Source organism: Pelodiscus sinensis, chromosome 1 (assembly GCF_052426305.1).
Source record: "Pelodiscus sinensis isolate ZL-2025 chromosome 1, ASM5242630v1, whole genome shotgun sequence".
Taxonomy (NCBI): Eukaryota; Metazoa; Chordata; order Testudines; family Trionychidae; genus Pelodiscus; species Pelodiscus sinensis.
The window spans coordinates 253,995,940-254,021,351 of NC_143052.1; the positions used below are offsets into that span (position 1 = coordinate 253,995,940).

The window sequence follows — 25,412 nt, forward strand, 5'->3', positions numbered from 1 at the left end:
GGCAATTTTTGACATGAAGAGTTTACTTTTTTCAAGCGATTCAAGCTTTTGCTTAAAAAAACTAATGTCTTTATCTTTGTATTCTGGATGATTTGTTTCAAAATGACTTCGCAATTTAGCAGGTACTTAAACAACTATTAGATAATATTTTGTTGCTACACACTGGGCACCTGGAGCATCTTCATTTCCATTGCTTGTGAATCCAAATGCCAAATAGTCCTCACAATACCTGCGTTTCTTATTAGTCAGCTGAAATTTTTCATAATTAACTTGAGCTGCCTCAGTATTTTCCTTGCTGGTTTCAGTAAAAATATTGGAGTTTGAAATACTCACTTTTCTCTTTAAAGTTCCTTCTTTTAACCAACGATCCATAGGGAATTTTGATATTAGATTGAATTCTTAAACTTAGTCACACACAGGAGCCACGTGTCCTCACAGTGTGTATGGGGATTTGTTCCGATCCTCACAGTGAGTAGGAGTTCCAGTGTTCCACTGACTGATAGTACTCCTCCCCCCCCCCCCACACACATGCTGCCTTTACCAAGGGACTTAGCAGCAACAGCTGCTTGTCCCGCTTCTCCCCCAAACATCCCTCTCCCGCGTCCCCTGCTGCCACTCTCCTTTTACCCCGGGACCTGGTAGGACAAGCAGCTGTTGCTCCTGCTAGGTCCTTTGGTAAAAGCAGAGAGGCAACGGGGGACGCGGGAGAGGGATCTTTGGGGCAGAAGCGGGACAAGCAGCTGTTGCTGCTGCTAGGTCCCGGGGTAAAAGCAGAGCGGCAGCGGGGGACAGGAGATGTCTAAAAGGGCAGTGGGGAAGGAGCCAGCGTCTTTGTGGGCCGGGCTCCTCTCTGTCTCTTTATGGGCGGGGGAGGGGAGCGTTCGGGTTCTCACGGAACCCTTACGTTCATTTCGCGGAACCCCAGGGTTCCATGGAGCACCATTTGGGAAACACTGCTCTATGCAACTAGGCTGATTACTTCAATGTTGCCAGCCAAACTCTTGATGGAATGACATAATAAAGTGTTCTACTACACAGAAAGTAGTAAGGTAGCCATCTCTCAAAACATTTGGGTGACAACTATCATCAAAAATTCTCAGGAAGATAGAAGAAACATCTTTATGTACACAGCAATGTGTTCCACATGGCCAGTCACCATTTTACTCAACAGATAAAAGTAGGGATGTCATTGTGTAGATGACTACACAATTGACCGATAACTTGGGCTTATCAGTTAATCTTGTTGACTAAATGCATTTATCCCCTCTCCTTGCTGCCTCTGTATCAGAAGCAGCAAGGGGGGAGGGGGAACCAGTACCAGTGAGGGGCTGTCTTAAAATCTGGATCCCCCCAAGCACCAGATCCACCTGCCCTTCCTCTAGCCCTGGGGCTGCTGTCTGATAGAGAGGCAGAAGCACGGAGGGTAAGGGAGGTAGATTGGAGGCAGTACATGCGGGGAATCAGCTTTCAAGCTAGCTCCCCCACTTATTGGCTCCTATGGACCCAGCTGGCGCCCCTACCCCCCCCCCCCCGTGCTGCCTTCTGCATTGGTAGTGCAGGGAGGGGACAGGCAGGAGCTGGTGCTGGGAGGGACCAGCATTAAAGGCAGCAGCCCGGGAGAGGGGGTGGTGAGAGGACAGAGGAGGCTGCTGCGAAGTAGACTCTGTCCCCGGTAGGCTCAAGCTCCCCGTGGACAGAGGCTGCTCCTGTCTGTGGTGGGGCGGGGCGTCTGTGCTTGGACTCCCCCCTCGCTTCCTGGACAGGTGCTACTGCCGCAGAGCAGCTTCTGTCTGCAGGGAGCACAGCCCCCCCCCCCCTTGTGGACAGGGGCTGTTGCCTCTGTACCTGTCTGCACTGGGAGCTGGTTTTTAAACTGACTTCCCTTGAGGATTGGCTCCCGCCTGCCACACTGCTCTGCTGCCTTGGATACAGAGGCAGCAGCGAATGGTGGCAGAGGGTTGCCATAGAGTGAGGTTGAGAGTGCACTGGCTGCCGCCCCACCTCTAGAAACTATTAAATAATTGTATAACTGCTAAGATTACATGAAGTTACATGACTATTCAATTACACGATATCTAACATCTCTAGGAAGAAAAAAAAAAGCAGATACCAGCTCTGCTTCCCTTTTTTTGCACCGTTACCTCTTCTTATAAAAGTAAAACCGTGAAAAGCCAATTTGTCTTGTTAACTTTTGGGATAGGCTGGTTTCTATCTTCATAAGAAAAACATTGTGGCAAAGTTCTGGCTATGCCCCATGGGCAGGGCTCGACAATTAAGGTAATCTACTCGCCATAGGCGAGTATAAAGATACAGTAAAACTCCAGTTGTCTGGCATCTAGTGGTCCGGCACTCCTGCTAGTCCGGCACCACCTGGAACCCGGAAGTGCTCCAGGCAGCTGAACAATTGGAGCTGCTCTGCCCCGGGCTTCCCCGAGTCAGCCGCTGGTCAGTTTCAGCAGCGGCTGACTTGGGGATGCCTAGGGCAGAGCAGCTGGGGTGCTGCCGGGTTGGTCCTGCAGCGCCGCCCCCCCCCCCATCACCCGCACTCCACCCAGACCCCTCATAGCCTCCCCTTCCGATAGTCCGGCATATCTGATAATCCGGCACATCTAATAATCCGGCACCCCGTGTCCTAAAGGTGCCCGATTATTGGAAGTTTACTGTATAATTATTCATGCAATTGCAAGAAGTCGACATAATTTATATACATTTAATATACATTTTTATTTTTATTTAGAAATAAATAAATAACAAAATATTAACAAAACTCCTTCCTCTACACCAAAGCCAGGCACTTCCATACCCCTGTTCTAACCCAATCCCCCTCCACTACCCCAGAGCCAGCCCTCCCCCAACCTTACGCCTCCCCTGTTCCCTACAGCCAGGTACTCCCAGGCCCCTTAACCTAATGACTCTCCCCTGCATAGAATCATAGAATAATAGGACTGGAAGGGACCTCAAGAGGTCATCGAGTCCAGCCCTCCGCCCTCAAGGCAGGACCAAGCTTCGTCTACACCATCCCTGGCAGATGTCTGCCCCAGGCTTTGGTATAAAACTTCCCCCCAAAATGTTAAAAACCTAGATTTTTGGAATAAAACTTCTGCTGCTACCACCCAAATTAAAAAAAGAAACCAGGGGAGAGACCATTTGGGAAAATCTCACCCCTAAAGTAAAAAGCAGGACACCATCATTAACCAATACCAGGTTACTAAAAGGAAAAGAGAGAACTTTTATTATCCCCACAATATTCCTGTTGCAAGCATAATGCCTAGGTGGAAAAGTAACAAAATATACTCATGGAGAACTCCATGGGCCTAGAACTTAATTACAAAGAAAAGCCAAAACGTCTTTTAAAAAGTGCACAGACAGCCGATCCAATACCCAAATCATAAAACAATGAAATCTAATGGATTTATCTAAACTTTACCCTACTTACAGAAAGTGAAGAAAGAGTCTTTCCTTGGAGGGATGCATAGTGTCTGTCCCCCTCAATAGCTGAAGAGAACTGCCCAGAGCAAAGGAGGGAAAAACCAAAAATTCCTTTGTCCCAGATTGAAATTCCTACCTACGTTCCTATTGGCTACTCCACCTGGCTAGGTAAGGGACATAGTTAACCCCTTGGTCCCCAGGCTGCTGGCTAACCCTCATGATCATGACAAATGCCTTCCCCAGAGCCAGGCTCTCCCAGTGTCAGCATTGTCACCTGAGGTGCTGGGGCAGCATGAGCACAGCGGCCAGCTTTGAGTGCCTCCTGGAGAGCCTGGCGCAGAGCACTGAGCCGGCTGTGAGCGTTTGCGCAGAGTGGCCCGGCTGGCTGTGAGCGCCTGCTGGAGAGCCTAGCACAGAGCACTGAGCCAGCCACGAGCACGTGCATAGAGCGGCCTGTCTGTCCATCAGCAGTTGCTGTGGTGCAGAGCAGTCCGGCCGGCTGTGAGCAGGCACTCCGTCGTGTGCTCTGAGCGGCCAGCAGGCTGTACTTCATTATTTTATAAAAAATGTTCTGGTGGGCTGCAAAATATTTCAGTTGGGCTGCATGCGGCCTCTGAAATGCCAGTTTGACATGCCTGTGCTAGCTAGTCCTCAACAAACACCCTCCCCGCCTTGTACTCTCTGTCCTCCTTCTGGTCTGTCCTTTGCTCTCTTGCCGCCCCTCTCTCCCCCCCCCCCCAACCTGGGGGAAACCTTTTAAAACAGCCCCACTGGCTGCAGGTGTTTAATGACTTGCTTGAGGGAGCAAGCTAATTAACTAGCCCCAGGAGTCTGCCTGTCTTCATTTCATGGCTCTGGGAGTGCCTTTTGTTTCCTAGTCTCTAGGGGTACTTCTACACTTGCTCCCTAGTTCAAGCTAGGGATGCAAATGTAACTGACGGAAATTGCTAACGAAGTGGGGATTTAAATATCCCGTGCTTCATTAGCATAATCTCGCCCACGTGTTACTCTGCTCAACACCTGAGTCAAACCAGGAAGTGCGTTCTAGGGCACATTAGTTCGAATCAAACCCCTTGGTTCAAACTAACGTTACTCCTCAAAAAATGAGTAACGTTAGTTCGAGCCAAGGGGTTTGATTCGAACTAATGTGTCCTGCAGCACACTTCCTGGTTCGACTCAGCTGTTGAGCGGAATAACGTGTGGACGAGATTATGCTAATGAAGCGCAGGATATTTAAATTAGCAATTTTGGTCGGCTATATTTGCATCCCTAGCTTGAACTAGGGACCATGTGTAGATGTACCCTAGGAGTTTACTCTGGGAAGAGAGAGCAATTTATCTGGTGCCTTGTATACCTGTCCTCCACCAGAGTGCAGCAGGCTGCTGGTTTGGGTCTGTCACAGTATGCGTACACTCACCCCAAGTTTCTTCCCTTTCATTGGGCTCATCTGTGTTCAGTTGGTGGAACTGACTAGACTGTAGTAAACTCTTAAAGAGGACCTACTGCAACTGGATTATCCCCCACTCCGTCACCCTCCTCCTGCTTGCTGTTTATGGCAGGGGTTGTTTGTCTCAGGCTCTTCCAACATATTTATGGTGATCTGCAAGGTGCTGGTAGGATCTCGTGTACGGAATGAGTTCATTGTGAAAGTGGCAAGTCTATGGCTTAGCATAAGATGGTCTGTTGGCCTCCTAGGACTTGTACATCTGCTGCAGTTCATTTGCTATCATGTGATGTTGTTAATTCCTGGCATACAACTTCACTTGCATCTCCCTGGCAATCTTATCACAGATGTCTTTTTCCATGTTAGGTCCACAGCTGTGCTTGCAAAGCCTCTTCTCCCTAGGTAGGCCCAGGAAACATAGTATCTCTTATCTACTCTAAGTAGGAGCATATAGGTGTTGAGCCAGCATGGAAGCTGGACAGTTGCATACAAAACATAGTCTCTAGGTCAGTGGTCCCCCAATGCGGTGCCCGCAAGTGCCATGGCACCCGCCGGGGCATTTGTGTGCCTGTTGAATGATCTGGGCTGGCGTGGTGCGTGTGCGGCCCTGCCCCCGGGTGCATGGCACGTGCGCGGCCTGGAAGGGTTGGGGACCACTGCTCTAGGTGTTCTCACCATGAAAGGCAATCAGGAAAAGGTATTTCAAAAACACACTGGGTGTTCTCTGTGGGTGTTGCTTCCAATCTCTGACTTCCTGAGAAGCAGAAGTCACAACTATGACCAGAGCAGTCATTGTAGGGCATTGTAAGAGCCTTCAGAGTATTTCTGCAATCAACATAGGTCATGCAGCATCTACATTTGCTCTGTATCAACTTCATTCAGAAAGGTGGTTTTACTGTGTCACCTTAATGGAGCTAGAGACAAATTTTGGTGTACGTGCATGCACAATCAGTTGATGTAAGACAGTTTAACCTAACTTTGTAGCTAGTTTACTCTGTAGTGACAGGCTGCTTGTGGAGGGGTAGTGGTTGTCACCTGACAGAAGTGGACAGAACTCAATTAAAGGATTGGATCATCTTGAGCTTGTGTTGACTGGTCTTACGTGAGCTGACAACAGCAAGACTGAGCAAGAATGGGATGCAGGAGCTGCTTCAAAAAACCCATCAGAGTGATGAGTTCCTTTGGTCATCTAGTCCCTTCCCACTCCAAACAGGGAAAACTAGTTCCTGTGAGATTCAGGCAGACTTTTCTTTTAAGAATTGACTCATTTGAATGGAAGACCATCAAGTCATCAGCCTCGAAGGCATTCCTTTTGGCCTTTCTGCTGGATAAGTATTTCTGCCAGTATGTCCTGGATGTCCCAGCCTAAAATGAAGGCTACAGTGGAAATATGAAATGTGAAGTACAGGTTACAATCAAAATGGTATTTATAAAACAGGAGGAACTTTTGAGATGAATATAGACAGATTGCTGGTATAACTTTTGATTGATCGTCTACACTACAAGAGTAGTACTACGGGCAGGCAATCTTTTTTGGGTTTGGGAGTTAGTGACCCACAGGGGGAAAAACCCTCAGTGACGAGGCCCCTCATGGAGAAGCAGAAAGACACTTCCCACATTCCTTTCAAACCTCAGTGTGATGGTTTGCCCCCCCCCCCCCACCGTGCGCTATGAAATTGACTTATGGACACAAATACGCATAACTTGAAGACTCTTTGGAAAAAATATCTGACGTAACATATAAATTTTCATGTTATAGTACACTGGATCTGTATATCTTATTTTGGTGCATGTATCACTCTTGTATGTAAAGTTAGAGGTATAGAACAATTTATTGTTAAATATAAAAATGAAAGCCATAAAGGGTGTTTCCCTTAATGTCTAGGTGATCACCTGTAAATGGTCTCTTTTGTCCTTTAAGTCTTTGCAATGGTTGATCTTGGGAAATGATCTGATTTCCCCCCCTCCCCTCCCCCATCCAACTGGTAGGGTCTGACCAGGTAATTTTCCATGGAAAGGTGGAATATAGACAGAAAGAATTCCCGCCCCAAAAAAGGAGGCTGTTTTAGGATGCAAAGTTTTCAATCTTTGTGTCTTCGGCTGGTATGTGACTCCCAAGAGAATTAATCAGATAGCCCAGGAAAAATAATCTCTTCCCTGGCTTGGAGGTTTAGCTGAAAAAAGAACAGTTTAAGGCACGGGTGGACAAAAGGGCCTCCATGGGCTGGATGCGGCCCACCAAGCAAATTTATCTGGACTGCGGATACCCTGCTGCTCCCCTACCCTCAGGCCAATCGGGGCCTGGAGACAGGGGAGCACACAATCTCTTCCTGGCCAGCAGCATGTGGCATTTAGAGTAAACTGTTAGGGTTGATTCTAAGTGCCACATGCTCCTTGCAGGATGGGGGCAGGGAGTGAGAGACTTCACATTCTCTCCATACCTCCAGGTCAGTCAGGGCCTGGTGATGGAGGGAAGTGTGTAAAGTCTTCTCTAACTCTGCAAGGGGTGTGTGGCACTTAGTCAACCCTGGTGGTTGACTCTAAGCGCCACATGCCCCTTGAAGGCTGGGGGCAGGGTGGGAGAAGACTTTACATGTGCTCCCCCTCCCTCCCCCGATTAACCTGGGGAGGAGAGAACATGGGAAGTCTCGTCCCATCCTGCAAGGAACATGTGGTGCTTAGAATCAACCGCCAGCTGCTGCTCAGCTGATGGTTGATTCTAAGCACAGCATCCCCTTGCAGGGCAGGGGCAGGGAGCGGAAGATTTCCTATTCATCCCCTGCCCCAAGGTCCTGATTGACCTGGGAGCTGGGGGAGTGTGTGAAGTCTCCTCTTGCTGCCAGGGATGTGAGCACCTAGAGCCGTGTCTCTTAAACTTAGTTCCATGGCACACTGGTGTGCTGTGGAGAACAGAATTCAAAATGGCCACCCTCAAAGGGGCAGGCAACTTGCTTTTTTTCTCAACTTCCCCCGACCCTTTTTTGTCTCCATAACTCTCCCCCGACCTTTTTTGTTAAGCCCCCCGCCCCCCCAAAAAATCCTTGGTGTTCCTTATTTTAAAAAAATATATTGTTTGGTGTTCCTCCATCTTAAAAAGTTTAAGAAACACTGACCTAGAGGAAACTGCCAGATGTTCACAACATCTGGTGGTTCTCTTGGGGCGGGGCAAAGACTTCATGCACTCCCCCAGGCCAATCAGGGTGTGTGGGGGGGGAAGCATGAAAGTGTCCCGTTCTCACCCCCCTTCCAGGGAGGCCCAGGGCCTTTTAGAAAGGCAGGATAGGGTAGTGAGAATCCCCAGAGAGCAAAAAGGTGAGTGTCAGTGGCTTTGGCTGTATACCAGGAAGCACCCTCCAAGGGGGCTTTGGTGACTGCACCCTGTCACACTCAAAACTTAGGGGGGCCCAAACTAATAGATTTTTTGTGGGCCCCCTAGGCTCTGGGTTAGCACAAAAATGAGAGATTAAGTGTGTGGGAGGGGGCTGCTGGGAAGCTTGGGGTGTTAGGTATGGGCAGGAGGGAGGGTGCAGGAGTAGGTTGGGGATTGGTGGTTACTTGTTAATGAGAAACAATCCCATTACAGGAACATCCTGATTTCCTGGCACAATCCAGCCCTCGTGTTGCTTTAAGTCAGGGCTACTCAATATGTGGCCTGCGGACAGTTTGTTTGCAGTCCACAGTGCGGTTTGGGTTTACATGGGGCTCAATAGGCAACCTGTGTGTAGGATCCTTCAAACATGGCCTCCACTGGGAACATGTTCCACAATGGCAAGGCACGTCCCAGGCTGAGTGAGCATTGAAAGACGCAAGCGGACAGGCTGCCTGGAACAGTCGCGTACAGGGTGTTGGTGTTTCAAGCCGCCTGGAAGCGCCAGGGCATTGTGGGAAGTACTTTGTATTCATACTTGTCAGTGTGAAAAGCTGTTTGCATATATTTGCATATATATGTAACCACACTTAAGTTGCGGCCCTTGGCATGTGCTGTGAGTATCATTGTGGCCCTCGGGGCTTCCAAAGTTGAGTAGCCCTGCTTTTAAGTTATGGTAAAAGGAAGCTACACATTGAATTTGGTGGTCCTGGCTCTTAGGTGATGTCTACACTGTAGCATTTTGTTGGCAGAGGAAATGCAAATGAAGCGCTCGTTAGCATTTCTCGTGTTCTCATTTGCATAGTCTCTTCTGACCCATTTTGTGGAAGAGTTTTCGTGGGAAAAAACCCACAATGTATATGGCGCCATTTTGTGCATAAAAACCCGCCCCCTTTTGTGCAAGATCCCTTATCCCTCAAAAAAGGAGGTATACAGGATCTTGCACAAAAGGTTTTTTTGCGCAAAATGGCCCCATCTACACTAAAAAACCTCTTCCACAAAATGAATCAGAAGAGACTATAAAAATGAATGTGAGAAATGCTAATGAGCACTTCATTTGCATTTTCTCAGCTGACAAAATGTTAGTGTAGACATAACCTTACTGTTCAGGAGGAGTTCTTGATCATATAGACAGACAAACTCTCTATATAGCAGATATGTGCAATTTAATTGAAACAGTACCCTTTTGAAGGTAGCTCATAGGGTCTTTTTTATAAAATCATGACTGGTGTGGAGAGGGCCGATAAAGAAAAGTTATTTATTAGTTCCCTAAATAGAAGAACTAGAGGACACCAAATGAAATTAATGGGGAGCAGGTTTAAAACTAATAAAAGAAAGTTCTTCTTCACACAGCGTGTAGTCAACCTGTGGAACTCCTTGCCAGAGGAGGCTGTGAAGGCTAGGACTATAATAGTTTAAAGAGAAGCTAGATAATTTCATGGAGGTTAGGTCCATAAAAGGCTATTAGCCAGGGGATAAAATGGTGTCCTTGGCCTCTGTCTGTCAGAGGCTGGAGAGGGATGGCAGGAGACAAATCGCTTGATCATTGTCTTCGGTCCACCCTCTGGGGCACCTGTTGCTGACCACTGTCGGTAGACAGGATACTGGGCTAGATGGACCTTTGGTCTGACCCAGTACGGCCATTCTTATGTCTCATTGCATGATCATGTGTTACTGGTCAATATACGGTCTCTGAATTAGTAGACTCAGTGGAACTGTGGGGGTTTTTGTTTTGCATCGTACTGTATGTGTACATGCACCTTATGCATGTAAAATTGGATTTGAGTAGCTATTAGGGATGTGAATAGTTAACCATAAGCATCACACTTACTGGGTGATGCTTACCAGTCCCAGTTAACCAGTGGAGCTGGAGCGCCCCCCTACCTGCTGAGGGCCCAAGGTTGTTTTGGCAGGCAGGGGCAGACTAGCTCTTGCTTGCAGCAGTCCTACTTTGGCTGAAGCAGCATGCTGTGGGAGGGAGATGCTCTAGCCTGCTCTCTCCCCCTCCCTTCTCTCATTTAAGCAGTTAACTGATTAATCACTATGTTTAAGTGGCTAACTGATTAAATGGGATTTTACTCCCTAGTAGCTATGTCTGTTAGGGATGTACGTGCTCCTGTGCAAGGGCATAAAGTCTGTAGGAGTTACATTTTTCTTTGTTTCTGCACTCTGCTTGTGGCTAGATACAAAACTCAGTGAGTGTGTGACTCAGTACGTAAATCTATAAACTCTTTTTTAAACTAATTTAGTGAAAAAATTTCATCTTCACCTATCTACTTTCTTAGATTTGATCTGGAGGGGAGGAAACGCTCCAGTAATTCCCTGTGCATCTTCTTTTACAGTGAGGCAAGGTGCTTTGTACTCAAGTAGACTGAAAGCCTGCTTGTATTGATGGACTCATTGAGGGACGCATCTGACGTGTTCTTCCTGGGATGCCATAATAGTTGTTTTGTGTGGGTGATTAGCTAGTTCATACTGCAGAATAGCTCTGCTGACAGTGCTTCTACTCAGAGTTGCAGAGTAGTAGGCCTGTTTTGCTTTTTTAACTGCAGTGACATGGTCTTGTAAGCATTACAGCGCTGCTGGCAATGTATTCAGTATTTTTCTTCACTATTGTTCTTTCTTCTACATAGTTAATTTGTAAATCTGGTGATAATCTTGGTTGATGTGGGAGGAATGTGTGACTTAGGACCAAGGTTTTGATGGTTATATTCATTGGATGGTTTGTTGTACTAACTCATTGGCACTTTGGCCATATATTTGGATATTTCTCCTAGGATTGAAGTATAGCGCTCAAGGGACTTTATGGGTGGATCAGCTTTGGAGGCTCTGATCTCTCTGCCTGATTGAGACTAGAGAAGTGGCCTACATCCAGTATTCACTCCTTGGCTGAAAGTAGGATCCAGCACGTCTGATTGAACATATGGATCTAGATACAGTCTGGGAGAATCTTTTGACTTTCATGTCAGTCATGAGATCAAATACTCTTGTCTCCTTTGTGTTGTCCTTATGGAGTTGAGGAATTGGAAGGTTTACAATACCATTCTGGGCAGTAATTCCATCAGTTTCTTCAGGAAGTTAACAGTATTTCCTTGTGTGAAACTGTATAATACTACAAGACTTACATTTCTCCTGTCCTGTGCCTCTCATTTGTGGATAAATTCAAGGTGTCTGTTTCTGGGATAGAGCATCTTCTGCTGTTGGAGGGGAGCAGAAGTGCTGTTCCACTTTTTTGCTGTATTTTGATGTCTGCCTTGGTTTGTGTTATGTAAGAGTTTTCTGTGGGGAATAGCTATGCAATGGTGGGATTGGAGCATTAAGACATATCATAGTAATACAAACAAGCATTATTCAAAATGAGAAACTGGTAGTGCTTCTGCTAGACCTGTGCTCCTAATTTACTGAAAGATGGTATTTTTCAAGAGCTCTTATGTCTCTTTTGTGGGTATAAGGAATTTAATTTTAGGTACCACTATCTGAAAACTTGACAGGTGTTTAAAAAAACAAAACTTGATTGATTGTTTTTAAGTCTAGCTTTTCCTTTCATATTGGTATAGAAGGGTACAGCTTGTTCAAGGAGGATAGGCAGGAAAAAAGGGAGGAGGAAAAACATCAGAAAATGGGAGAAGTGATAAATGATGTTTTTGTTTTCACAGTAAAGGTTAGTAGCAATTGGACATCTAACATAATGAATGCCAGTGAAAATGAGGTAGGTTCTGCAACTCAAATAGAAAAAGAAGTTAAAAAATTAGGCAAGTAAGATGTCCTCAAGCCAGCAGGACCTGATGAAATATGTGTGTGAATACTCAAGGAGCTAACTGAGGAGATAGCTGAACCATTAGCATTTATTGTAAAAAATAAAATAAAAAAATAAATTAAAAAAAATTGTGACAGGAGAGATTCAGAAGGAATGGAAAAGGGTGAATAGAGCCCTCTTCTATAAAAAGGGAAATAAAGACAGCCCTAGGGAATTACAGACCAGTCAGCTTAACTTCGTTACCTGGAAAAATAGTGGAGCAAATAATCTATTTGCAAACAGAAGATAATATAAGTAACATGGATTTGTCAAGAACAAATTGTCAAACCAACCTAATAGCTTGCTGCTTTTTTTGGAGTGTGTATGTGGGCGGAGGGACAGGATAACCAGCATTGTATGAGCAGGAAGTAGTAAATGTAGGGTTAGGGTATCTTGACACAAGTAATGGTTTTGATACTATCTCACGTGACCTTCTCATAAACAAAGTATGAAAATATAACCTAGATGGCATTACTATAAGATGGATGCACAACTGGTTCCCAGAGAGTAGTTATCGATAGTTCACAATCATGCTAGAAGAGAATATAAAGTGAGATTCCCACAGGGATCGGTTCTAGGACCAGTTTTGTTAATATCTTTATCAGTGATTGGGAGATCACATTTATTAAGTTTGCAGATGGAACTCAGCTGGGAGGAGTTGCAAGTGCTTCGGACGGTAGGATTTAAATTCAAAATTATCTGCAGAAATGGTCTGAAGTAAATAGGATGTAATTCAATAAGGATAAATGCCAGGCATGTCACTTACGCTACTGATCATTCCTGCCTACACACAAAATGTGAAATGACTTCCTAGAAAGGAATACTGCAGAAAGGGATCTGGGGGGGTTATAAGAGATCACAAACTAAATAATCCTCCCCTCACACGGATATTCTGAAAAGGAAGAGGTCCCCAGTGATATAGTCTTCAGTCCTGAGCTTGACTAGAGTTAGCACCTTTGAAGCTTAGGTCATCTTCTGCACCAGCCCTTTGCAGACCTCTTCTGAGCCCCACTGCATCCATAAGAAGTTGAGGCACAGACATGTCTCCTTTGTGGTACTGAGCACCGCAGTACTGCACTGCGACCCATACCATTGGCATTGCTGACACCATTGACAACAGTGGCATATTTTTTACTCGAGTGAGCTGGGGTAGCAGTGGATTGACTTTCCTAGTTTATGATGTCCCTTTTCAGCAAAAAAAAAAAAGAAAAAAAAAGAAAAAAAAATGTTGTGACCAAGACTGTCTATAGTGCTGAAGATTGTTTTTCTGGTGTTTGATTTATTGGGTCAGGGCTGTTGACCCACAGAAAAACTGGTTGTGGGCTGCATTTGAAACCCAAACCAAAAACCAACCAACTAAACAAAAAACAAGAACCTTCACTGATGTGGCCCAACCGAGAAGGAGACTCACCACATTCCCCCTCGCACACCAGACCTTAATGGGGCCCAGGTTAGTAGATTTTGTGTGTTCCAGCCCCACAGTAGATGCAGGTTCCCCTGTGCTGGGTGGGAGGCCAGATCCAGGGAAGCTGGGGCCCCGGCCTCAGGTTCCCCATTCCTGCCTTAAGCCAACCTTCTGGGTGTAGTATAGACCTGGCCTAACTTAAGCATGGGAATGCTGGTGACTAAGATAACTTGCTCAAGACTGATTCCTCTGAAGAGTGTTTTGATTTAATTGTTTTCTTACAGTTGGCACGCTTTATTTTGCACATTTTTATAGAATATTCTAAGAGGTTGCTGATTGTTCTACTAATTCTGTCTTGCTGTGAAGAGTCTGCAATGAACATCTGAAAGCAAAAAATGGGTGTGACTTAACCACTAGATGGAGTGCACTGAGCATACTTTTGGACTAGAAATACTGGCTGCTGAAATAAAAGTAACATGTTTTCAAGACCATGTTACATTATTGTGCTTGTCATTTAATATGTGGAAAGTCTGTTTTAGATTTAGGCTGGTTATAGACACATACTTCTAGGATGCCACTTGTTAATTTTAAACTCCATTATAGTCTAGAGCAGTGGTCTCCAACCTTTTTACACCCAAGATCACTTTTTAAATGACAGACCAAGCCAAGATCTACCGCCCCGTCCCTTCCTTGAAGCCCCACCCTCTCTATTCTCCGCCTCTCCATCACTTGCTATCCCCAATCCTTATACTGCTGCTTAAAAAAAAAAAAAAATTCTGTAGGAAGAGGTTTTTCCAACATTTGGCCTGTCTAGACTGGACCAAATGTCAGAAAAAAACCCTTCTTTTGGAAGCCACCTTATTCCTTGTGGAAAGAGGAAATAGGGGTGACCAAAAGAGCCTGTTTGCTCTTCCATTAAAATAGCCGAAGAACAAACACAACCCTGGATGCAGAAGAGTATTTCTGGGATATCTCCAGAATCCTGAAAAACTCCTGCAGTTTAGCTGGACCCTTGCTGTGTTGAGACAGGATGTGTAGTCTCTGGGGTGGGAATGAGGGATTTGGGTGTGGTAAGGGGTGAGAGGTGCAAGCTCTGGGAGGAAATCTGGATGCAGGAGGAGGTGGATAAGGGGACACTGGCTTGGGGAGGAGGCTCCAGGCTGGGCAGTGTTGGGATACTAAGCAAGCCACAGGCTTTCAGATGTGAGGGTACAAGAATTTGGGTTGGGGTATGTGAGGGGCTGAGGGCAGGAGGTTCCAGTGTTTGATAGGCTCAGATCTAGGGTTTGGGGAAGGGGGAATGCAGGAGTGGTTGTGGCCAGATGGGGGCTTGGCCCCAATTGGGGGTTTGTTGGCCAGGCTTCATTTTTAAATAAAATACTATGTTAAACACAAAAAGTGTCTGCATTGTCTTTATTTATGAGAATGGCAGGAAACCTGCCTTGAGTCAGGGGTCACTGACCCATAGAAAAGTCATTTGGGAGCAGGGGACGCAGTACTGGGGAGGGGTGCTAATGGGTTCGGGGGCAGGGAACAGGGTGCCAGTGGGGGCAGAGGAGAGGGGGCAGGGTGCCAGGACAGGTTTCTGTAGCAGGGGACAGGGTGCTGGGGGGGGGGGGGAACAGGTTTCTGTAGTAGGAGACAGGGTGCCAGAAGGAACTGGTTTCTGCAGGGGGGGGGCAGGGTGCCGGGGGACAAGTTTCTGCAGAGGGGGGGCAGGTTTCTGCAGCAGGGTGGGGGGGGGGCGAGGGAGAGGGAACAGGGGGCCAGGAGGGCGGGGGACAAGTTTGGGGCAGAGGAGAAGGAACAAGGTTGGGGGCAGGGAGTTCCCTACACCAACCACGGAGGGAAGCCTCGCTCCCTCTGGACTGACCGGAGGGCAGTCGGGCTGGAGCGAAGAAAAGCGGCTGCCCAGTCAGCTGGCCATGGTGCTCAGCCAGGGTGCCACCAAGCTCCACGTGGGCAGGCACAGAGGGGAAGCTGCTGATCAGCTGGAGCGCGAGGCAGCCTGGTTCAGCTGAAAGCCACAGTCAGCTGGCTGGGGTGTTTCAGCCCTCCTGACCTCCCAACTCCCACCATTCCTCGCAGCTACTCACCTGTGTTGTTGCTCGGTGAGTAGCTGCTCCTCAAATGAGGAAATCTAATGTAAATGTACTGCTCAGGCGCGCAGTTCAGAGAGATCTATCGGTTCACTGAGATCTATCGGTAGCTCGCAATCTACTGGTTGGTGACCACGGGTCTAGAGACTGCAGTTGACCCTAAGCTGCTGGTGCATATTTTACTGACATGTAACTATGCAGAGAGAATTCCTGATACATTAGATCACTGAATGAAAATGCAGTAAAACTGTGAATCGATATTAAATCCTATGTTGAATAGGATTTAATAAGGAAAGGTGGAATTTTCAGAAACTTTAATGGCTAATGATGCTAAGCCATAAGTTCTGATATTTGAGATCACTTGAGTGGTGAGTTGCTATTTTTTTTAAGACTGTGTCAGCTTGGACTCCCCATTCATAGACTCATAGACTCATAGACTCATAGACTTTAAGGTCAGAAGGGACCATTATGATCATCTAGTCTGACCCCCTGCACAGTGCAGGCCACAGAATCTCGCCCACCCCTCTTAGAATAATCCTCTCACCTATGTCTCAGATATTGAAGCCTTCCAATACTTTGAAGGCCCCAACATGCAGAGAGTCCTTCAGCTGTGATCTGTGCCCAATGCTACAGAGGAAGGCGAAAAACCTCCAGGGCCTCTGCCAATCTACCCTGGAGGAAAATTCCTTCCTGACCCCAAATATGGCGATCAGCTAAACCCTGAGCATGTGGGCAAGACGCACCAGCCAGACACCCAGAAAGTTCCCTATAGCAACTCCTATCATCCCTCCATTGACCTATTTCCAACTGGAAATGAATGGTCAATTAGTTACCAAGATCATGTTATTTCATCCAACCATCCCCTTATCATAGAATCAGAACTGGAAGAGACCTCAGAAGGTCGTCAAGTCCAGCCCTCCGCTCTAGGCAGGACCAATCCCATCTAAATCAACCCGGCCAGGGCTTTGTCAAGCCGAGACTTAAACACCTCTAGGGATGGAGACTCCACTACTTCCCTAGGTAACCCATTCCAATGCTTCACTACCCTCCTAGTAAAATAGTTTTTCCTAATATCCAATCTGGACCTCTCCCACCACAACTTGAGACCATTGCTCCTTGTTCTGCCATCTGTCACTACTGAGAACAGCCTCTCTCCATCCTCTTTGGAACCTCCCTTCAGGAAGTTGAAGGCTGCTATCAAGTCCCCCCTCACTCTTCGCTTCTGCAGACTAAACAGACCCAAGTCCCTCAGCCTCTCCTCGTAGGTCATATGCTCCAGACCCCTAATCATTTTGGTTGCCCTCCGCTGGACCCTCTCCAATGCGTCCGCATCCTTTTTGTAGTGGGGGGCCCAGAACTGGACACAGTACTCCAGATGTGGCCTCACCAAAGCCGAATAAAGGGGAATAATGACATCTCTGGATCTGCTGGCAATGCTCCTCTTAATGCATCCTAATATGCCATTAGCTTTCTTGGCTACAAGGGCACACTGTTGACTCATATCTAGCTTCTCATCCACTGTAACCCCCAGGTCCTTTTCTGCAGAACTACTACTTAACTGGTTGGTCCCCAGCCTGTAACTATGCTTGGGATTCTTCCGTCCCAAGTGCAGGACTCTACACTTGTCTTTGTTGAATCTCATGAGATTTCTAGTGGCCCAATCCTCCAATTTGTCCAAGTCACTCTGGACCCTATCTCTGCCCTTAAGCGTATCTACCTCTCCCCCATAAGGTGAGCCTTATGCACGTGAGATTGGAATCATTTGAATAAAAGTGTTAATTGAGGCTACTTTGCAAGATACAGGTATGGCTCAACTGTCCTTTGGCTCCCTTTTACTACCTATGACCATCTGACAGAGGTAGTGATGGTAAATTGCTACTTATTAATGTGCTTTTAGATGGGACTAGTCAGAGTTAGATTTTGACCCTTATTTTCCTTTCAAAATTTTCTTTCTAACCTCATCATTCACCATTAACGCCAATTTAAAATTTATTTTTGGTGCTTTGTGCCTCCCCCAGTACTGGGAGACACTAAATCTTGGCACTGCGAGTCATGTGCATCTTGTGGTGGCTTAATTATTCTGACAGATGGCCACAATTGTTGCTTATTCTGCCTTGATGTGAGTTGTGGCATAGATTCTTCTCCAAGAAGATGTTGAAATGCAGGGATGCCTGTCGCAAGTTCTGCCTTCTAGAGCAAACCATGTGGGTAGCTTCTCATCAGGAGGCGAGAAATTCCATGTTAAATCCTCATCAGGCAGTGCCCCATGCTAGCTGTCATGTCATCTGTAATATTAGTACTGACAAATAGGTACTAAGCGAAAAACTTGTCAGTAGACGTTATGCCACTACTAACACGTTCTGGCTCTAAAGACTATTACCATAAGATAAGGCAGGATCAGCCACAGGGACAGACATGACTCCTGGCATCAATCCTTGTCCTCCCTCAAAAAGTGTCTTGGTAATCAGTTCTCCAGGGAACACACCAATATGTCTCCTCCCATTACAGAGATTAGTTATGCAAGATGAGCCTTCAGTTTGATACTGAAGAAATGCAGCCTGACACAGTCCTCTATACTGGTGGCAACATATGCATCATCACAGTCTTTAGAAGCATTTAGAATGCTGTCTGACCCTTTATTAAAGGATTCTGTGTTGCCTCCAAGCCACTTTCTTGGCACCAAAAACCTTCAGTCTCCTCTGGAACATATTCCTGACCTCCCAGTACTGAAGTGTCAACATTGCCATTCAGCTACATTGACTCTCTATCCATCAGCTAGGCAGTTATCTTCACCCACATCCAGTAGCTAGCCTCCACTAGGGTCAGGAGAGGGCCCCTGATTCCAGGTAAGGGGCCATTTTGGGGACCCCCCTCCTCCACCCCTGGTAGAGATGTTAAGATCTAGTTGACTATCTGATGAGCAAATGCTTATCGGATAGTCAACTAGTCAATTTCCCCCTGTTTTTGCTGCCTCTATTAGAGGCAGCAAAGTGGCGGGGGGAGAGGAGGTACTTCAAACGGGCAGTGCTGCACAGCTGAGCCTGGGATCACCTGTGTAACACTGCCAGGTGCCATGTGTGGAGCCCGGGGTCAGCTGGAGACTCCCCAGCTGATCCCAGGCTCCAGTGTGGTATTTCTGTGGAATCCGAGATCAGCTGGGGAGTCCCCAGCTGTCTCTGAGTCCCCTGCTGACCTTAGGCTCCATTCTGTGCTATTGCTTTCAAATGCACAAGAGCCCCTGCTGAGGACTCTTGTACATTTCAGTGCTGGCTTGAGTGCAGCCTGGCATGTGGAGTTCCACGTTCCTCCTTTGAAGTGAACAAGAGCCCAGCTGGGCTCTTGGACATTTCAAAGGAGGAATGAGTAAGTGCCTATCCACTAGTTGAGTAGTCAATGGAAATTCCATCGACTACTCTACTAGTAAAATAACCGATAGCTAACATCCCTACCACACACTTCTGTCACAGGCATAACAATGTTCTGGGCAATCTTCACTAAACCAGCCATAGAAGTATAATGTGCTGCAGTGGCCACATTGGACTTATTGGGGCGCTTCTGCCCTGTGCTTCAAGGAATCAAATCCTCTTCCTTCCTTAGGAAGTGGGTAAGACCCTGCTACATTTCCATCTCGGGTCAGACCACCATCAGGAGAAAGAGAGAACAAATATTCAAGAAGGGATTATAACCAGATCCTTCAGGAACATTCACTTCCCTTCCTAGAGTGCATTGTTTCTACTTCAGACAAAGCTATGGTTTTGGTCCTAGTAATGGTGCAGGGCAGCTGAAATGCCAGAGATAGATGAAACAGCTTACAAGCTGTGACATTTTACATTTGGCTGTATCTGACCGCATTGCTCTATCCATCAACCTCAGAATGACTTTGTGGCATATCCCAGCTTGTTTACTGAGGTACCTGAAAGCAAAGAGTTACCAGGTACCACATAAAGGATTGAAACAATTTTACACTGATACCACACTGGATACAATCTTATATGAAAAATCTAAGCATGCAGAGAAGTGCCAAGGAGAACGATACTAAGAAATTGGACTTGTGTGTTTTTTGGGGGTTGGAGCAGGGTGGGGAAATCTTATTTATTGGTGTCTCTACAGCTTCAAATCACCAACGACTAGGTCCTGTGCTAAATGCATTGTGTTCAATGTGTATCCCCTTTTTCTTCTTCGAGTGGTTGCTCATGTCCATTCGAAGTAGGCTTCGAAGTAGGTGTGCGCACCGCGTGCACCGCATCTTCTGGAGCGTTTTCCCTAGCAGTACCCGTAGCGCCGGCAGGGCGCCCTCTGGAGTGGCGCCGCCATAGTGGGGCATAAGTACCCCTGCCGGCGCTGCTCCACCTCAGTTCCTTCTTACCGCCGTGTCGGTCGTTGGAGCATCTCTCTCTCTCTCTCTATAGCTGTTAGGCTTATATAGTTAATGGTTCCCGTTTCTCACATTGTAAATAGCTGTGTAGTTAGTTAGGTTTTTTGGTTTTTGTTCCTTCCCCCCCTTGGGGGTAAGGAATGCCAGGGCCGCAAGGCTTCAAGGCGTGCACTGACTGCAGGAAGTTTATGCCTGGGGCGACCCACACGACAGCTGCCTTAAGTGTCTGGGTGAGGCTCATTTGGCAATTGCCTGCAAAATCTGCAAGTCTTTCAAGCCTCGTACGAGGAAAGAAAGAGTTTCCCACTTGAAGCTTCTCATGGAGAGGGTGCTTCAACCGGCACTGCCGGACCAGCCTGTGATGCACAGCGCTCCAGCCTCCACGTGTGAGGCTGCACACCGGCACCAGGCATCGACGTCAAGATCCCGACACCGGTCTCACTCTCCACCATCTAAGAAGGTGAAGAAGTACCGGGGCAGGTGTCCGTCTAAGAAGCCGACGTTGGGTGGACACCGCACCGGCAGTTCACCGGTGCGTGTTTCTCCTCCGGTGCACTGTTGGCACCGAGGGGGTCTAGTGAGCCCTGGTTGCCTGCCCTCTCATCGTCCGTCTACACCGGACACCTTTGAAGTGGCGCAGGACCTAATAAGTCTTACAACCTCCCCGCCGTCGTCGGTTGACTCGGACGGGTCAAGGTCGCCCCCGGTGCAAGCTCGGAGGGCACCGCCATCGCCCATGCATGGCCAGGATCGGCATGCTACAGTGGCTTATGCGTCGGGACCAGCTCCCGTTGGGGTCGGCTCCCGCTACTACTACGGCACCCTTCACGATGCCGAATCGTCATTCTCGGGGAGTGTCGAGCCCTGGCAGGTCGTTGCTCTCCAAGTTGCCAGAGCCCCACTTGGCCGTACCGGTGCCATACCCCCATGGCCATGTGGCCTCCCAGGAGTCAGCATCCATCTCCGTGCCGTCATCGGCACCGGCATCGACCCAGTGGTCTACCCCGGTACCGGGCCTGGGCACCCTGGTACCGTTTCAGTCGGGCACGACTCAGTCGGGCACGACTCAGTCGGCATCGAGCCTGAGCACCTCGGTGCCGTACCTACTGGCCACGCAATCGGCACTGGGCCTGAGCACCCTGGTGCCGCAGCTGCTGGCCACACTATCGACACCGGGCCTGAGCACCCCGGTGCCGCTGCTGCATGTGATGCACCCAGCACCGGGCCTCGGAATCCTGGTGCCGCAACTCCAGGCATTGCAACTGACACCGAGCCCGAGCACTTTGGTGCCGCAGTTACTGGCAATGCACTCAGCACCAGGCCTACGTATCCCGGTGCCACAAACGGTGCAGCCGGCACCGAGCCTGAGCACCTCGGTGCCGCAAATGATGTCGCAAACGGCACCGGGCTTGGGTACCCCGGTGCCGCGGTTTCTGGCGGGGCAGCCGGCACCGGGCCTGGGCACCCCGGTGCCACAGTTATCAGCGGCCCTTACGGCACTGGACATGGGTCCCCCGGTACCTCAGACGGCACGTCCTCGCCGCGCCCACGCGGGCAAGCCGGAGTCGATGGCCAAGTTTGCACCGCAATCCTTGTCGGCCCCCCCTTGGCCTGAGTCTGATTACTCCTCGGATTCGGATGCGGTGTCAGTGCAGTCAGGGTCTTCAGGAGCTTCCTCAACCCACAGGTCCAGATCCAGGCACTGGAGGGACCACAACCAGCAGATGTGGCCCCCTCATCCGCAGTGGCCCTTTTGGACTCCCTGGGCGTATCATCAGTGGCAGGGACAACCACCACCATCTGTGGGGTCAGAGGCTTCGGGGCACCGTTCCCGCCCCTATGCGTCCCTGTCTAGGGCGCCCTCCTCCCCCCTTCAAGTGCCGCAACAAGATCCTGTGGCACCACAGCCACCGGTACCAGAGACAAGCCCTCTGGAAGCTCAGACCGTCCAACTGGCTCCGCAGTTGGTCACGACCGCTCCCCTGTTGATTCAGGAGTCGTCGTCGTCATCCTCCCCCGATGAGGCACTTGCAGACCCAGCGCCTGGGCTACCATCAATGGATGCCAGAGCACATCAGGACCTCCTGCGGCACATGGCTTCCAACCTGGCTGTCCCGGTTGAGCCCATAATTGAGGATACTGATCCAATGGTAGACTTCCTCACTGAGGACACCCCTGCGCACTTTGCTCTACCGCTCAATAAAACTGCTTGAAATATTACTAATGCCCTGTGGCAAACGCCAGCAACTCTGACTCCTACCCAAAAAGGGGTAGAAAGGCGTTATTTCATCCCGCAGTCGGGTCACGAATTTCTTTACTCCCAGCCCATCCCGGGATCATTGGTCGTATAGGCTGCGGCCCAAAAAGAAAGGCTTCCCCAGCCCAGGCCTTCGACGAAGGCAAGGGAGCCTAAGAAGCTGGACCTGTTGGGCCGCAAGGTCTACGCTACGGGTGCTCTGCAGCTCCGTATCGCTAACCAACAGGCGATGCTGAGCAGGTATGCTTTCAACACCTGGCAGGCGGTTGAAAAATTTAAAGACCGACTCCCGATGGAGGACCGCCAGGAGTTTGCAGCTATGGCTTCCGAGGGTAAAGTCATTACTCGAACTGACCTCCAAGCGGCTTTGGACACCGTGGACTCGGCAGCCCGCATCATGGCGACGGGTGTCATTATGCGCTGTGGAGCGTGGCTCCACGTCTCGGGGATTCCCTCGGACGTGCAGCATACCATACAGGACTTGCCCTTTGAAGGGAAGGCCTTGTTTTCGGAGCACACAGATTCCAGGCTCCATACCCTAAAGGACACTAGGTCAACTTTGAAGTCCTTAGGCATACATACGCCAGCCACGCAGTGGCGACAACTGCCGTATAGGCAGCAGGGTAGAGCACAGCCCCAGGTCCCCCATGGGGATTTCTGGAGGCGCCACTCCCGGGCCTCAGGTGGAGGTGCCGGGGCGGCTGCGAACCCTCAAGGGCCTAGGGGTTGACGTCGTCGCCCCAGGTCAGATTGGAAGGGCCGCGGGGACCTGCCCTCTGGGAATCAGGGCAAGCCTCAATTTTGACATGGTGTTCGAGTGTCCCGTACCAGTCTGCCACCCTGGCCCCAAGTTTGGGGCCCGGCTTTCCCGTTTTGCCCAGGCATGGGCCCGAATAACATCAGATGCCTGGGTCCTGAACATTGTACATACGGGCTATTCTATCCCGTTCCTGGGCCCACCGCCTTCAAAACCCCCTACCCTGTCCCTAATAAGGGACACATCCTATTTCAGGAAGTGGGGGCAGTCCTCGAAAAAGGAGCAATAGAAAGGGTTCCCCCGCATCTGCGGGGCAAGGGGTTCTACTCCCCTTATTTTGTCGTCCCAAAACCAAAAGAGGGAGTTCGTCCTATCCTGGACCTTCAATACTTAAACAAGTCGGTGGTAAAACACAAGTTCAGAATGGTGACTTTAGCCTCGGTCATCCCAGTGCTACAAATGGGCGACTGGTATGCGACTCTCGATCTAAAGGATGCCTACTTCCATGTGGCTATCAGGCCCAGTCACAGGAGGTTCCTCCGGTTTATGGTGGGCCGTTATCATTTTCAGTTCATGGTACTCCCCTTTGGGTTATGTACTGCACCAAGGGTATTCACAAAATGTATGGCTGTGGTTGCCGCCTTTCTGTGCAATTGAGGGGTCCACATGTTCCCGTACCTCGACGATTGGTTAATCCGAGGTCGCTCGTACGAGTAGGTAGAAGCTCACATATCACTCATAAGAGCTCTCTTCCTAAGGTTAGGGCTCATGATAAATGTCGAGAAGTCATCCCTGACCCTCTCCCAGAGTATAGAGTTTGTGGGAGCCCTCCTCGATGCGAAGGTGGCAAGAGCATTCCTGCCCCACAGCAGGTTCCACTTCATAGTGGAGCTGATTTCAGAACTAACCCAGTCCCCCATCATGACTCCTCGGGTCTGCTCCAGGCTCCTGGGACATATGGTGGCATGCACTTACACGGTGCGACATGCCAGGATGAGGATGAGACCTCTGCAGGCATGGTTGGTGAAGGCCTTCTGCCAGTCCAAGGGTCTATGCGACTCCATAGTATCAGTGCCCCCGGACATTCTGGACTCCCTACTCTGGTGGACCCAGGAATTCGTGGTGCGCAGTGGGGTTCCCTTCAACGCGCCCCCCCCCTCGCTGACGCTAGTCACCGATGCGTCCGACCTGGGATGGGGTGCACACGTCGGGTGCCACAGAACTCAGGGCCTCTGATCCCCTTCCGAATGGTCCCTGCACATCAACGTCCGGGAACTGCGGGCGGTGAGGAGGGCCTGCGAAGCATTCCTGCCGAGGCTCTCCCACCGCTCCATCCTGATACGTATGGACAACACTGCAGCGGTTTTCTACCTCAACAAGCAGGGGGGTGCGTGTTCGCCACCCCTATGCAAGGAGGCCCTGCGTCTATGGCATCTGTGTGTCACGCCTCAGGCGGAGTACCTCCCCGGGTGCAAAAGCCTACTGGCAGACACACTGAGCAGATCCTTTGGAGCCCACGAGTGGTCACTCAAGGACTCTGTCCTCAGCCAGGTTTTCCACAGGTGGGGCTATCCCCACCTAGACCTGTTTGCCTCAGCACGCAATGCGAAGTGCAGGAACTATTGTTCCCTGCTGGGGCTGGGGGAATATTCCCTGGGGGGTGCCCTGACGACCGTGTGGCCAAAGGGCATTCTCTATGCTTTTCCCCCCTTTCCACTAGTTTCCAGGGTATTGAACAGAGAGAGAACTTCCAGGTCCTCGATCATCCTCATAGCCCCCAGGTGGCCCAGGCAGTTCTGGTTCCCCATCCTGGTGGATATGCTGACCCAAGACCCTATAGCACTCCCTCCAATTCGGGATCTGCTAACCCAACCTTGGGATGGGGGGTTAAGGTTCACTCAGATTTCCGGTCTCTTCATCTAACGGCCTGGTTTATCCGTGTTTGAACCAACCAGAAAGGGAATGTTCCTGACAGGTACAGATGGTGCTCCTTAGCAGCAGGAAGCCCTCTACTAGACGCTGCCAAGTGGCGGTGCTTCTTGTCTTGGGCGTCCCAGAGAGGAGTACAACCATCCTCGGCCCCTATTCCAGCTATTCTCGACTATCTCTTTCAACTCCGTTCTACTGGCCTGTCCTTTTCCTCTATTAAAGTCCATGTGGCATCTCTCTCCGCCTTCCATGTTGGTACGGCAGGAACCTCTCTTTTTTCTAACCAGGTGGTTAAAAGGTTTCTTACTGGTTTGGAGAAATTGTACCCCTTGGTGAGGGCTCCATACCCTGCCTGGAATCTCAACCTGGTCCTTCACAGGCTTATGTCCCCTCCTTTCGAGCCTTTGGCTACATGCTCATTGAAGCACCTTTCATTGAAGGTTGCTTTCATAGTAGCCATTACGTCTGCTAGAAGGGTATCAGAGTTAAGGGTGCTGACTATAGAGCCGTCCTACCTTGTTTTTTCACATAACGTGAGGCTATGGTCTCATCCA

At 49.0% G+C, this 25,412-nt stretch overlaps 1 protein-coding gene across 7 annotated transcripts in view; it reads left to right on the top strand.

Annotated features, from left to right (window-relative positions):
* The window catches only part of DOCK9 (dedicator of cytokinesis 9), a 307,165-nt gene that overhangs the window by 24,453 nt on the left and 257,300 nt on the right, over positions 1-25,412 (top strand). The window lies entirely within an intron of this gene.